Source organism: Rousettus aegyptiacus, unplaced genomic scaffold (genome assembly GCF_014176215.1).
Source record: "Rousettus aegyptiacus isolate mRouAeg1 unplaced genomic scaffold, mRouAeg1.p scaffold_m13_p_4, whole genome shotgun sequence".
NCBI lineage: Eukaryota > Metazoa > Chordata > Mammalia > Chiroptera > Pteropodidae > Rousettus > Rousettus aegyptiacus.
In genome coordinates, this window is record NW_023416307.1 from 147,001,170 (window position 1) to 147,014,422 (window position 13,253).

General features: G+C 32.7%; 1 pseudogene; it reads left to right on the forward strand.

Annotated features, from left to right (window-relative positions):
• The first annotated feature begins 11,945 nt into the window (after window positions 1-11,945).
• Window positions 11,946-12,063, forward strand: LOC118602712 (annotated as a pseudogene).
• The last annotated feature ends 1,190 nt before the right edge of the window (window positions 12,064-13,253 follow it).

A 13,253-nucleotide genomic window follows, 5' to 3' on the forward strand; every position in this document is an offset into this window, starting at 1 on the left:
GCCCCAAACTGTAAACAACCCAGCATCTTTCAATAGGTGAATGACTAAAACGCTGTGGTATATCTATACCATGGAATACAATTAAGAAAAAAAATCTATTGATACATACGACAACTTGGTCGAATCTCAATATCACTATGCGAAGTGGAAAAATAAATCTCAAAAGAATTATGTCCCCTCAAATTCATATATTAAAATCCCAACTCCCAGTACCTAAGAATGTAACTGTGTTTGGAAATAAGTTCTTTAAAAAGATGATTAAGTTAAAACGAGGCAGTTATGATGGGGCTCTAATCCAATGTGACTAGTATCCTTGTAAGAATAAAAAGAGAGACCAGGAGTTTCTGGGCAAAGAGGGATAATCAGATGAGAACACAGGGAAAAGATAGTAAATACAGTAAGCCAAGAAGAGAGGCCTCAGGAAAAACCAAACCTGCCAAGACTTTGTTCTTATATTTCCAGTATGCAAAACTGTGAGAAAATACATTTCTGTTACTTCAGCCTCCCAGGCTAGCAAACCAATATAGTTACATAGTATATGAATCTACTCATATTTATAATTTTGACATGACAAAATGATAGAGATAGAAAATGTCTTAGTGGCTGTCAAGGATTAAAGAGGGATGAGGGAATGAGACGGTTGTGTCTGCAAATGGGTAACATGAAGAATCCTTGTGATGGGAAATTTCCTGCGTATTGACGGGTGGCGGTCACATCTATCTACATATGCAATTAAACTACAGTGAACTAACACACGTACACACACACACACACGCGCGCGCGCGCGCGCGAGGGCATGTAAAACTGACAAAAATCTAAATAAGGTGAGTGGATTCTATCAATATCAATTTCTTGGTCGTGACATTGTACTGCTGTCACGCAAGACATTACCACTGCGGGAAACTATGTAAAGGATACGAAGAATCCCACTGTAGTATTTCTGACCACCGCATGTGAGTATAGCATTAGCTCAAAATAAAAGGTTTTTAAAAATTGTAGAAATATGCTGAAGCCTTGCATTATGTTATCTTCCTTTAGAGATTATCTGAATTTATTTCAGGCAAGTGCCTAGGATCACTTAATCCATGATCGCCTTAGTCCAATTTCAGGATTGATATGAATTGATGTGGAGAGGTAGTCCATGCTAAAAATTTTTATGTCCAATGTACTCTTCCTAAGGTGTGGCCCTTTGCTGTTATAATCAGGAGGTTGGCAAGCGGCCTATCTAGTTCTGGAATAAAGTTTTATCGGGACACAGGCGCACTCATTTAAGGACATCCTATAGCTGCTTTCATGCTACAGCTGCAGAGTTGAATACAGATGATATGGATGCAAAGGCAGAACATATTTGCTTGCTGGCCCTTGAGAGAAAGTTTGCCTACTCCTATTCGAATTCAAAGTGTGAAGATTTTGCCCCATCGCTTCTCCTTTTCTTCCCCACACTTTGTTCTTTCATTGTCATATGTGTAAGATCTACATATGTTATATGTATCAACAATACAATGTTATAATTGACTTTATACCATGTATGACTTCTTTTTAAAGAGAGAAAATGTTTTTTTTAATAGTCTTTATAATAACTCATATACTTTCCGCTGTCCAGCTCTTTTCATTACTACCTATGGATATACATTACTATCTGGTGTCACTTTCTTTCAGCTAAAGACCTTTTACTACTTTCTTTTCTTTTCTTTTTTTTTTTTTTTTAAGAATGAGTCTTCTAGCAACAATTATTTCCACCTTCATTTATCCGGTGTCTTTATTTTGTCATTATTGAAGTGCATATTTTTTCTTTCACATTTTTGAGTATGTTATTTTAACAGTGTATTATGAACTCCATTGTTTTTGATGAAAATTAGCCATTAATCATATGTTTTTCTGTCTGATGAGTCATTTCCCTCTTGATGCCCTCAAAATGATCTCATCTTCACCTTTCAACAATTTGACTATGATGTGTATAGTTGTAGATATTTTTTAGTTCATGCTTCTTGAGGTTCACGAAGCTTCTTAGTATGTTTTTCATAAATTTGGAAAGTTTCGTTATTTTTTTTAAAGAAAATTTGTTTCTATCTCTTTTTCTCAGTTTTCTTTTTCTGGAACTCTCATTACATGCAGGTTAGCATGTTGATTTAGTCCCACTGGTCTTTGAAACTCTGTCCATTTTTCTTCAAACTTTATTCTGGGTAACTTCAGACTGAATAATTTCTGGTAGTCTATTTTAAAAGTAACCGATTCTCCTGTGATTTCAAATCTGCTGTTGAGCCCCTATAGTAAATTTTCCATTTTAGTTATTACATATTTCAACCTTCTAATTTCCATTTTTATAACTTTTATCTCTTGTTGAGATTTTCTATTTGCTGATTCACTTTTATTATATTTTAACAGTGGTTCGTCTTAATAATATATTTATAATACCTTCTTTGAATTATTTGTCTGCAAAATCCAACATCTAAGAACACTCAGTGATAGCTTCTATTGACTCTTATTTTCCTAAGTGTGAGTCACACTTATTTCCTTGAATGTCTTGCAATTATTTTCTTCAACAATAGACATTTTTGATAATATATTGTAGTAATTCTGGGTTCATCCCCTTCCCTGAGGATATTTTTTATTGTTTTATTTGATTGTTTAGTAACTTGCCTGGATAAAATTTGCAATGTATGTCTCCCCCACAATGTGTAGCTACTAATGTTTGCTTATTTTTTAAAAAAATCTTGTTTTTTTATGTTTAAGCCTGACTTCACAGTGGTCGCCCCCATGACTATGTAGATTAGTGTTCAGTTAGAAGTTGTTCAGAAGTCGTACTCAAATATTTCCAGTCATTAAGGCTTTCAGTCTTTACTGAAGTATTTGTAGGCTGGGGAATGCACTCAGAATTCGGGCCATTCTAAGCCTTCCTTGACTTTTACTGTGTGCTAGACTCTTACATCTACTCTGCACAAGTGCAGGCTCCCCACTCAGCAAAATGTGGGTGTCTTTGGCTCTGACACAGCCTCCCATCGTCCTAGGAAATGCAGTGAGTTTATAAAGTCTTTTCTGGCTCTCTCAACTTCAGGGACTCCTTTTAAAATTCCTGGTTAATGCACCAATCTCTTTACTCCTAAAAAGACCAGTATCTGACCATCCTAAACACTTACTGTTGTGATTGTCACTTTGACAATGTCCCCCATCTGATGGTGATAGTGAAACTTATTGTTTCACTGCCCAGCCCACCCTGGCCGAACAACCGTGTTGACTGAGCTTGATAGAAAATGAAGGCAGCCACAAGCAAGAATGACATATAATTGAAAAAAGAAGCCATAAAATAAAATTGCCAAGTTGAGAAAATAAAATGGAACATCTAGGAACTATCAATAAAATTAATATTAAAAACTCAACAGATGAGTTGAACAGATTAGACATAATTAAAGAGAAAATTTGTAAAATAGACTACAGATCACAATTACCCAGAAGGCAGCATGAAGATAAAAAGAAAGAAGTGAGCGAGAGGTGAGATTATGAAAACTAAAGAACAGAGCATGAAGTTAACAGCATAAAATTCAGAAATAGAGTAAAGCTGTTGATTAACTTGAGATAATGGCAGGTTAAATATACAGATGTAGAAACCTCTTATAAGATTATAAGAAGAAAACCAGAAAGTATTGCTAACTCTTAAATCAGCAGAAGAGTGAAGATGGATTGACAAAATAGCTAATTAAAAGAAAGCAAGGAAAGAAAAATAAAGGAGTAGAAAAGAAAGTATAAAACACAACAAGATCTAGATCTAAAATCAAATATATCAGTAATTGTATTAACTATAAAAATATCAAGTGTTTCAGTTAAAAGACAGATTGTTATACAGAATTTTAAAAAATTAATGTCTATAAATAACATTAAAATATAAGGAGGTTGTGACAGTAAAATATGGCACTAAAAATGTCACTGAATGATTCATTTTGAAATGATAAATTTTATGTTATGTGAATTTCACCTTAACTTAAAAAGAAACAAAATATGAGAGTGAAAAGATGGGAAAATATACTATGCAGATATACTATGCAGTGAACCAAAAGAAAGGTTATGTGCATATATCTTTTTGAATTAGTGTTTTTGTTTTCTTCAGACAAATACCCAGAAGTGGAATAGCTAAGTTGCATGGTAGTTCTATTTTTAATTTTTTGAAGAACCTCCACACTGTTTTCCATGGCGGCTGTACCACGTTGCAGTCCCACCAGAAGTGCACAAGGGTACCCTCTGCTCCACATCCTCTCTGACATTTGTTGTCTGTTAATTTATCGATGATAGCCATTCTGACAGGTGTGAGGTAATACCACATGTGGCTTTAATTTGCATTTCCTTGATGATTAGTGATGTTGAGCATCTTTACATATGTCTATTGACCATCTGTGTGTACTCTTTGGAGAAATGTCAATACAGGTCCTCTGCCTATTTTTGATTGGATTACTTTTTGCTATTGAGTTGTATGGTGTCTTACATGTTTTGAATATCAACCCTTACCAAATATATCATTTGCGAATATAATCTCCCCATTCAGTAAAAAAAAAAAAAAAAAAAAAAGAATTCCACATACTCTTTATAACCAAGTTTAGTAGTTTTTATAACTAACTACATATCAATTTGTTATATATCTTTGTTTGAATTTATGAGCATTAAAATAGTTGTTTTCAACCTTGTTTCCAGCATTTTAATTGCATTCTGGGGAAAAGACTTTTCAATCTTCTCATCCTATCATGCCAGCAGTCAGAGTCCACCACAGCTCTTTAAATCATTCCTTCTGCTATAGTATGTCCAAACTACTAGCCCATTAACACATATATACACTTTCCCCCTTCCCTCTTCTATGGTCCTTTTCTTGTTCTTATGTTTTATGTGTGTCTCTGTATACTGCATATGGCTATGCTTTTTTTGGTTATCTAATCTGACGATTTATGTCTTTTAATAGGCTATTTTAGTAAACTTTTATTATTGTGACATTTGCATTTTCTATATCTTTCCTTTTTCCTTCAATTTTTCACATTTTATCCTCCCTTTAATGAGGAGGTTTTTACCCCCATTTTCTTCTTCTTTACTGGTTTGAAATTTTTTAATTCAATTTACATTTTTTGGTGGTTACTTTGGAAATTTTTACATGCATAGCTTTAAAAAATCAGATCAATATACATATATGCCTCTTAAGCAATAAAGAAAACTTAAACAGTTTTAACATCAAACGCTGCCTTCTATTTTTTTATTTTGTTATATTTGGTTACCGATTAGATATTAAAAATATGTGTTTCCTATATTTTTGTAACCCTATAAATTAGATATTAAAAATATTCTTCTATAATGTCAGCGATTTTTAGCATTTACCCATGGTTTTCTCCGCTCCATTCCTTTTACATCATAGAGCACCTTTAGGATTGTTTCCTTTTATTCTGAAATCCTTTCAGTAAAAACTCACTTTCATTTCTCTGACATTTCTTTATTTTGTCCTCTTTACACAACTTTAGATTTCTTTCAGCACTTTTACAGTATTACTCACTTATGTTTTTGCTACTGAAAAGCAGCTAGCTGTCTTCTTTCTATTTTTAGACAATCACTTTTTTCACTGGCCACCGAGTTTTCTTTCTTTGGTTTCATACAATTTCACTACCATGTGTCTAAGTGTGAATTTCTCTTTCTTTATTACAGTTAAGATTTTCTGTGCTTTCTTAATATGAAGTTTTGTGGCTTCAATTTCTGAACAATCTTTGCTACTTTATATATTGCCTCTCATATCATGTATGTATATTGATCTGATTTTTTAAAGCTATGCATGTAAAAATTTCCAAAGTAACCACTAAAAAATGTAAATTGAATTAAAAAATTTCAAACCAGTTGTTATTGTCATAAATTCCCGATGAAATACAGTTTATTTAAAACTCACCAGTTCAATGTGCACTAATTTGTGTGTATGTGTGTATGGGTTTATCATTTGTGTAGCTTCCTATAAACCACCATGGCAAACAAGATCGCTGCCTATACCATCACCAGAAGGTTCCTTTGCCACTAATTTTTAGCCACATTTTTTCCCTCCCTTTCCATAACCCTTAAATAATTTTGAATGTTGAAGTAGGCTTGCATATCTAGAATAAACCCCACTTGGTCATAGTGTACTTTTTAAATACATTATTGTATTTGATTTACTATTTTTTTTTGAAGATTTGTGTATATAAGGTCATTGGAAATATTCATCTTAAGTGTTTTTTGTTTTTGTTTTTGTTTTGTATGCTATCTTTGGTATATAAAAATCCCTAGAAAAAGAGAGAGAGAAAGGGGTAGAAACTTATTTAAACAAATAATGACTAAGAGTGTCTCAAAGCCAGGGGAAAATTTGGACATCCAAGTTCATAATAAAGCTAATAGTTTGCCCCATAATTTCAAACCAAAATAATCTTTATCAAGATGCATTATAATAAAACTGTCTAAAATAGAAAAGCAAATGAAGAATTTTAAAAGCAGTGAGAGAAAAAAGAAACATTATTTCATAAGGGAAGCCTCATAGGTCTAGTGGATTTCTCAGCAGAAATCCTACAGACCAGGAAAATGTGGGATGAAATATTGAAAGTGTTGAAAGAAAAGAAAACCTACCAACCAAGAATACTTTACCCAACAAAACTGTAATTCAGAAGTGAGGGAAAGATAAAGACTTTTCCAAAATAAATAAAAGCTGAGGGACTGCATCACCGAAAGGCTTGCCTTATAAAAGCTGCCGAAAGAGTTTTTAAAGCTAAAATAAAAGGATGAAAATTAGTAGCATGAAAATATGTATATATAAAACATGCTGGTAAAGGTAAGTAAATATAGTCAGATTTAGAATAATTGAATACTATAATGTAGTTGTATGTTAACCACTTTAGTAAAGGCAAAAGGACAAAAGTATTAGAAATAGCTATTGTTACATTAATTTGTAAGTGGACAGATTCATAAAATGTTGTAAATTGTGACATCAAAAGCAAAAAATGGCAAAGGGGGAGTGAAGGGTAGAGTTTTTTATTGTGATCACTTAAGTTGTTATTAGCTTAAAATAGACTGTTACATCAATAAGATCTTTCAAGTAAGCCTCAGGGTAACCACAAACCAAAAACCTATAGCAGGTACACTTAAGATAAAGACAAGGGGATCAAATTTTATTATTTTGGGACATTATCAATTTACAAAAGAAGAATATGAGAGGACTATAAGAACAAAGGAACTATAAAACAACCAGAAAACATTAAACAAATTGGAGATAGTAAGTCCTTACATATCAATAATTACTTTAAATATAAATGGATTAAAGTCTAAAATAAAAATGCATAAAGTGGATGAATGGATTAAAAAAAAAAAAGACCCAAATTATATAACATGTCTACAAAGACACACGTAGGCTCAAAGTGAAGGGACAGGAAAAAGCTATTTCACACAAAGGAAACAAAAAGACAGCTGAGGTAGCTATATTTGTATTAGACTAAACTGACGTCAAATCAAAAACTCTAACAAGAGACAAAGAGGTTATTATACAACGATAAAGGGGTCAATTCATCAAGAGGTTATAACAATTGTAAATATATATACGCCCAACATCAGAGCACCTAAAAATATTAAACATTTAATAGTCTTACAAATGAATATACATACTAAAAATCTGAGTAATAGACAAAGAAACAACAATAGTAGGAGACTTAATACCCCACTTTAAACAATAAATAGAAAGATAATCCAGATTAAAAAAATGAATAAAGAAAACATTGGACTTGAACTATACTTCAGATATAGTTCAGAGAATGACATCAAATAGCAGCACCATACTCCTCCTTTTAAAAAGCACATGGAACATTCTCCAAGACATATCATAAATTAGGATTCAAAACAATTCTTAGCAAATTTTTAAAAAATTAAATCATACCAAGAATCTTTTTCTGACCTCAATGATAAGAAACTAGAAATCAATAACAGGAGGGGAAAAAATCACAAATATGTGAAAATTAAACAACATATTCCTGCACAAGCAATGGATAAAAGATGAAATAAAAACTAAAATTTTAAAAAATGTTGAAATAAATGTAAATGAGAACACAACATACCAAAACTTATGGGAAGCAGCAAGAGCAGTGATGAGTGAAGTTTGTAGTAATAAATGCTTACATTAAAAGAAAAACGTCTCAAACAAAGAACCTAGTTTTATACCTCAAAGAACTAGAAAAACAAGAACAAATTAAGCTCATAGTTAGCACAAGGAAGGAGATAACAAAAATCAGTGTAGAAATAAAATAAGGAATAGAAAAACAATAGAAAAGATCAGCAAAACTAGGAGTTGATTTTTTGAAAGAGCAAACAAAATGGACAAACCTTTAGCTGGAGTTATCAAAAAAAAATAAAAAGAGGACTCAGAATTATAAATTAAAAACATTACAGCTGATACCACAGAAATAGAGGATCGCAAGAGACTACTATGAACAACTATATATCAACAAACTATAAGAAATGAAGAAATTCCTAGAAACATGCAACTTACCAAGTTTGAATTATGAAGAAACAGAAAAATCTGAACAGACCGATAAAAAGTAAGAGGTTTGAATCAGTAATCAAATACTTTCCGACAAAGAAAAGCAAGGATGAAATGGCTTTATGTGAATTCTACCAAACATTCAAAGAACTGATACTCATTTTTCTCAAAGTTTTCCCAAAAAACTGAAGAAAACGCTGCCAAATTCATTTTACAGGGAGAAATTGACCTGATCCCAAAGCCAGTTAAGGATACCACGAGAAAACTATAGGCCAACATCCTGATTAATATAAATGCAAGCATTCTCAAAAAAATACTAGAAAACCAAATTTGACAGCACATTAAAAGGATTACATGCCATTATTAAGTGGGGTCTATCCCCAGGATTTAGGGATGGTTTAACACACACAAATTAATAAATGTAATATCCTATACAAATAGAAAAAAAGTCAAAAATGATGTGATCATCTTAATGGAGGCAAAAAATATTTAACAAATTCACCATTCTTTCATGATAAAAAAATCTCAAAAATTTAGGTATATAAATAATATACCTTTGTACAGTAAAGAAATATATGGCAAGCCCACAGCTAACATCATACTCATCAATGAAAGGTTGAAAGCTTTTCCTCTATGATCAGGAGCCAGAGAAGTATACCCACTCTCACCACTCCTATTCCACTAGAAGACCTAGTCAAAGCAATTAGGCAAGGAAAAGAAACAAAGGGCATCCAAATCAGAAAGGGACAAGTAAAATTGGCTCTGTGCGCTGAGGACATAATCTTGTATATAGAAAACCCTAAGACTCCACCAAAAAACTGTTGTAATTAATAAATTCAGTAAAGCTTCAGAAAACAAAATCAGTCGTGTTTCTACACACTAACAACAAACTACCTGAAAAAGAAATAAAGTAAATGATCCCATTTACAGTAACATGAAAAACAAGAAAAAACTTAGAAATAAATCTAACCAAGGAAGTGAAAGATGTAACACACCAAAAACCATAAGATCCTAGTGAAAGAAACAGAAGACAACACAAATTGAAAGATATCCCACCTTCGTGAATTGAAATAGTTAACATTGTTAAAACGTCCGTATTACCCAAAGCAATATATAGATTTAACACAATCTCTATCAAAATTCTAACGGTATTTTTCACGTAAATAGAAAAAAGAATCTTAAAATTCTCATGGAACTATCAAAGACCCTGAATAACCAAAGCAATCTTGAGAAAGAGCAAAGCTGGGGGCCATCATATTTCCTGGTTTCAAATTACATTACAGAACTACATTAACAGATCTCTGGTTACTTCTCTGATTTTTTTTTCCCCATGAAACTCTCTTTTTTATTTCCTTAAAGTCTAGCCTCTGTACTTCTTTCTGTTCTGCAAACATGCTAAGCTAGTTTACTCTTCAAATGCTGGCATCTCTGTCTGCTTCAGACACTCTTTTCCTAGAACTTTGGGTGATTCCTTTTAATCCCTCAAGTCAAAACTCAAGTATCTTCTCAAAGGAATTTTCCTTACCTCATATTCTCAAGTAGTCTCTCCTACTTCTACCCAATCATTCTTTTTTTTCTCTTTTAGCATTCATCTGCAACTATACTATATATTTATTTGATTGATTATGTTTACTGTTTCTCTTTCCCCTTAGAACGTAATTCCTTAGAAGTAAAAAACTGATTGTTTTCACTACCTGATATATTCTCCCTACTTAAAGAAAAAGTCTTTAGGTGTAATAAATGTTTGTTAAAAAAACAAATAAATAAATGGCTTTCTTACTTTTTAGCTGTAAGTCTACTGAAATACAGGACTTGCTTTATTACCTGTAGTGCCTAGTAAATAGCAGATTTTTTGTGTTGAATGAGTTCATAATTTTAAAATGCTGAGTTTTTGCTTATCAATATATTGATAATTGCCATTCCTGACTATTGGGCAAGACTATGCCAGTTATTTAACTGAAAACAAGTGTGAACTCACGGTGTAAAAGGCATGCTATGAACTGGTTCTGTTCAGCCCTGTCAATTACCCAAGCTAAATCATTGTGGCTTTCCCCCTAGATGTAATTTTGGAAAGTATCTTTTAAACCCTTATGTTTTCACTTCTTACTTCTGACTCCTTAGCCTTTCTTGTCTCTATTATTTCATTTTCTGGTTAATTCATAAAGTGAAGTGTCAGGGACAGCTGGATTCCTACATACCTAATCCAGTGCTCTAATACCACAGACATAACTATTTATAACTGAGCCAATTATGTTTGTTATCTCTACACAAAAGCAACTTCAGTGCCATTTTTAGTCTCTTTGGGGACTTCAAATGATCAAAGCTTTCTTCCTTGAACTAGGAAGATTTATTTAAATAAAATCAATAGGAAAGTGACAGAAAAAGGACTTGTATATCTTCCAGTTGGCACATAATCTTCATTCTGCTCACGAGAAGTCTACTGGTTGTAGGATCATAACATCTAAAAAAGAGAGACCCCAAGGAACAAGGAAACGTCAATTAGAGTTGACAGTTCATACATACTAGCAGACAGCTACAAAATGTCATTTGACATTAACGTGGTTTAAAAATCAGTTCCTCCTTCATCAAAGACAGAATGTTCCAGTATATCTATATGAATTAAGTGCTGTTTGAAGTATTTATCTAGAGAGAGAACGATACTTCTTATAAAAATGCTTACTCCAGACATTTACTCTTCATCATTCAGTGGAATCTTGTGTACTTTCTCAGAAAACTTGGGTCTGGCCCATGTAACCTTACCAGCTTACATCCCTCCCCTTCTCCTCTTCTCCCAATAAGTGTTCACATGAAAGATCTTGCTCTTACTGAATTCTCTATATGCTTTTATTCTCTCTTCAGTTGATACCTACTCTGTGAAACCTTACTTGGCTCATCCTCAATTGTTAAGGGCTTTCCTTAATCATATATTTTACAATAATCTGTTTAGATATTCATCTCTTCCAGTAGACTCTAGGACTATAACTGAATCTCCATTGTGTTTTCAGAAACTAACATTGTGGCTAGCTAGGTTTCTTTACTGAAGAATATTTAAAATAATTTTAGATCTATATTGAGTTTAGCGTTTCAATAAGTTGGTCATTGCTTTATAATGCCAAGAGACAATGTACCAAACAAACCAAATTCTGAATATTCAAGGACCAGAAAATGCATGTTTCTTTTCTATTAGACTGCATCCTCTTAAGAGTAAAATATTATATCTGAATTTCCTATCTAATGCTGGCACCTCCAGAAGGCCTTGATAAAAAAAGAGGTACTCAGTAAATACTGGTTGAGAATATGGCTAGAAATACAACATTAAAATGGGGACCATTAGTATAAAATTGAGTCAATACATTTGACTTCTGAAAGTCACAATCTAAGTTTGTATTATATTTGTAAAGCAGAAAAAGAGAATTACTTCTGGGTTAGATTTTTCTCAGTCTATGGCCATGTCACCCTGAATGAGCCCAATCTCGTCTGATCTCGGAAGCTAACAGGGTTGGGCCTGGTTAGTACTTGGATGGGAGACCACCTAGGAAGACCAGGTATTGTAGGTGTTAAAAAAAATTTTAGAAATAAATAAATAAATAAAAGATTTTCCTCAGACAAAAATTTGCTGAGCTATGTTGATGCTGCAAATCGAAGAGGGAAAAATCAGTATTCTAAGATGAACTGAAGCTACTGAAATAAGTTTAATATTTTTAACCTAAAGTTAAGCTCTTTGGGGAAATAATATTTCTTTTAATTCCCTAAGAGATTGAATTTTTGCTGCATATTCTCATACTACTTTTTCTCTACTCTAAATTCCTGCAGCAGAAACTGTGAGATTGGTTTTAGGTTTTGATGTGTTTCTGTTATTGGCCTCCTAGTTCTTAACTTAGCATCAGGAAAACCATAACTGGAAATAACAAATTGAAGTTTATTTTTGAGCAAGATTCAGTCTCAGAGAAGTGGTGAGTCCCCCAGGATTCCTGGAGGAATCTCCTTTAATTTAAGCAAATCATACATAATCATATTTCCTTTCCTCCTTTAAAGTTTATTTTTAAGCCCTTGCTGAGAAGGGTCCACAACATCAAATGGACTTAGATGTTTTAGCCATAAGCTTCAATAATTTAAGATCAAATATAGCTATTTCAAGAGGGAGAAAACAGAATCGTTAGCTGAGAGCATCTACTTGTAGACAAATAGAAACTGTTGAGCCAGATGAACTATACTCATAAATGTCTTGGTAGATGAACATATCAAGAACTAGAGACAGGAAAGGAAAACATGATGATAGAAATGGAGACAAAGATCTTGGCTCAGTGATAAACAAATAGACCAATGGAAAAAAAATTAAAAGTCTAGGAAGAGACTGATGACAATATAGAAATTTAGTGCTTGTCAATGCTGATATTGCAAATAAGTAGGGAGAGGACAGATTACTCAGTGAATAGTACTATCTATAATAATTTACATACAAGAAAAAGATTAAATTTCAATTCCTAATTTTTACGCAAATTTGTGTAGGTGAACTGCTTAAATGTGCAGGCAAAACTATAAAACTTTTAGAAAAAATATTAATCATATTTATAACATAAGAGTTGAAATGCAGTCCTTAAACAAAATACAGAAATACTCAATATGTTCAACAGTGTTAAAATGAGTAACTTCTCTTTCTGAAAAACTACTGTAAAGAAAATGAACAGTCATGTTGCATATTGGAAAAAATATTTGTGCCACATTCACCCAAAATAGTCTTATCTAA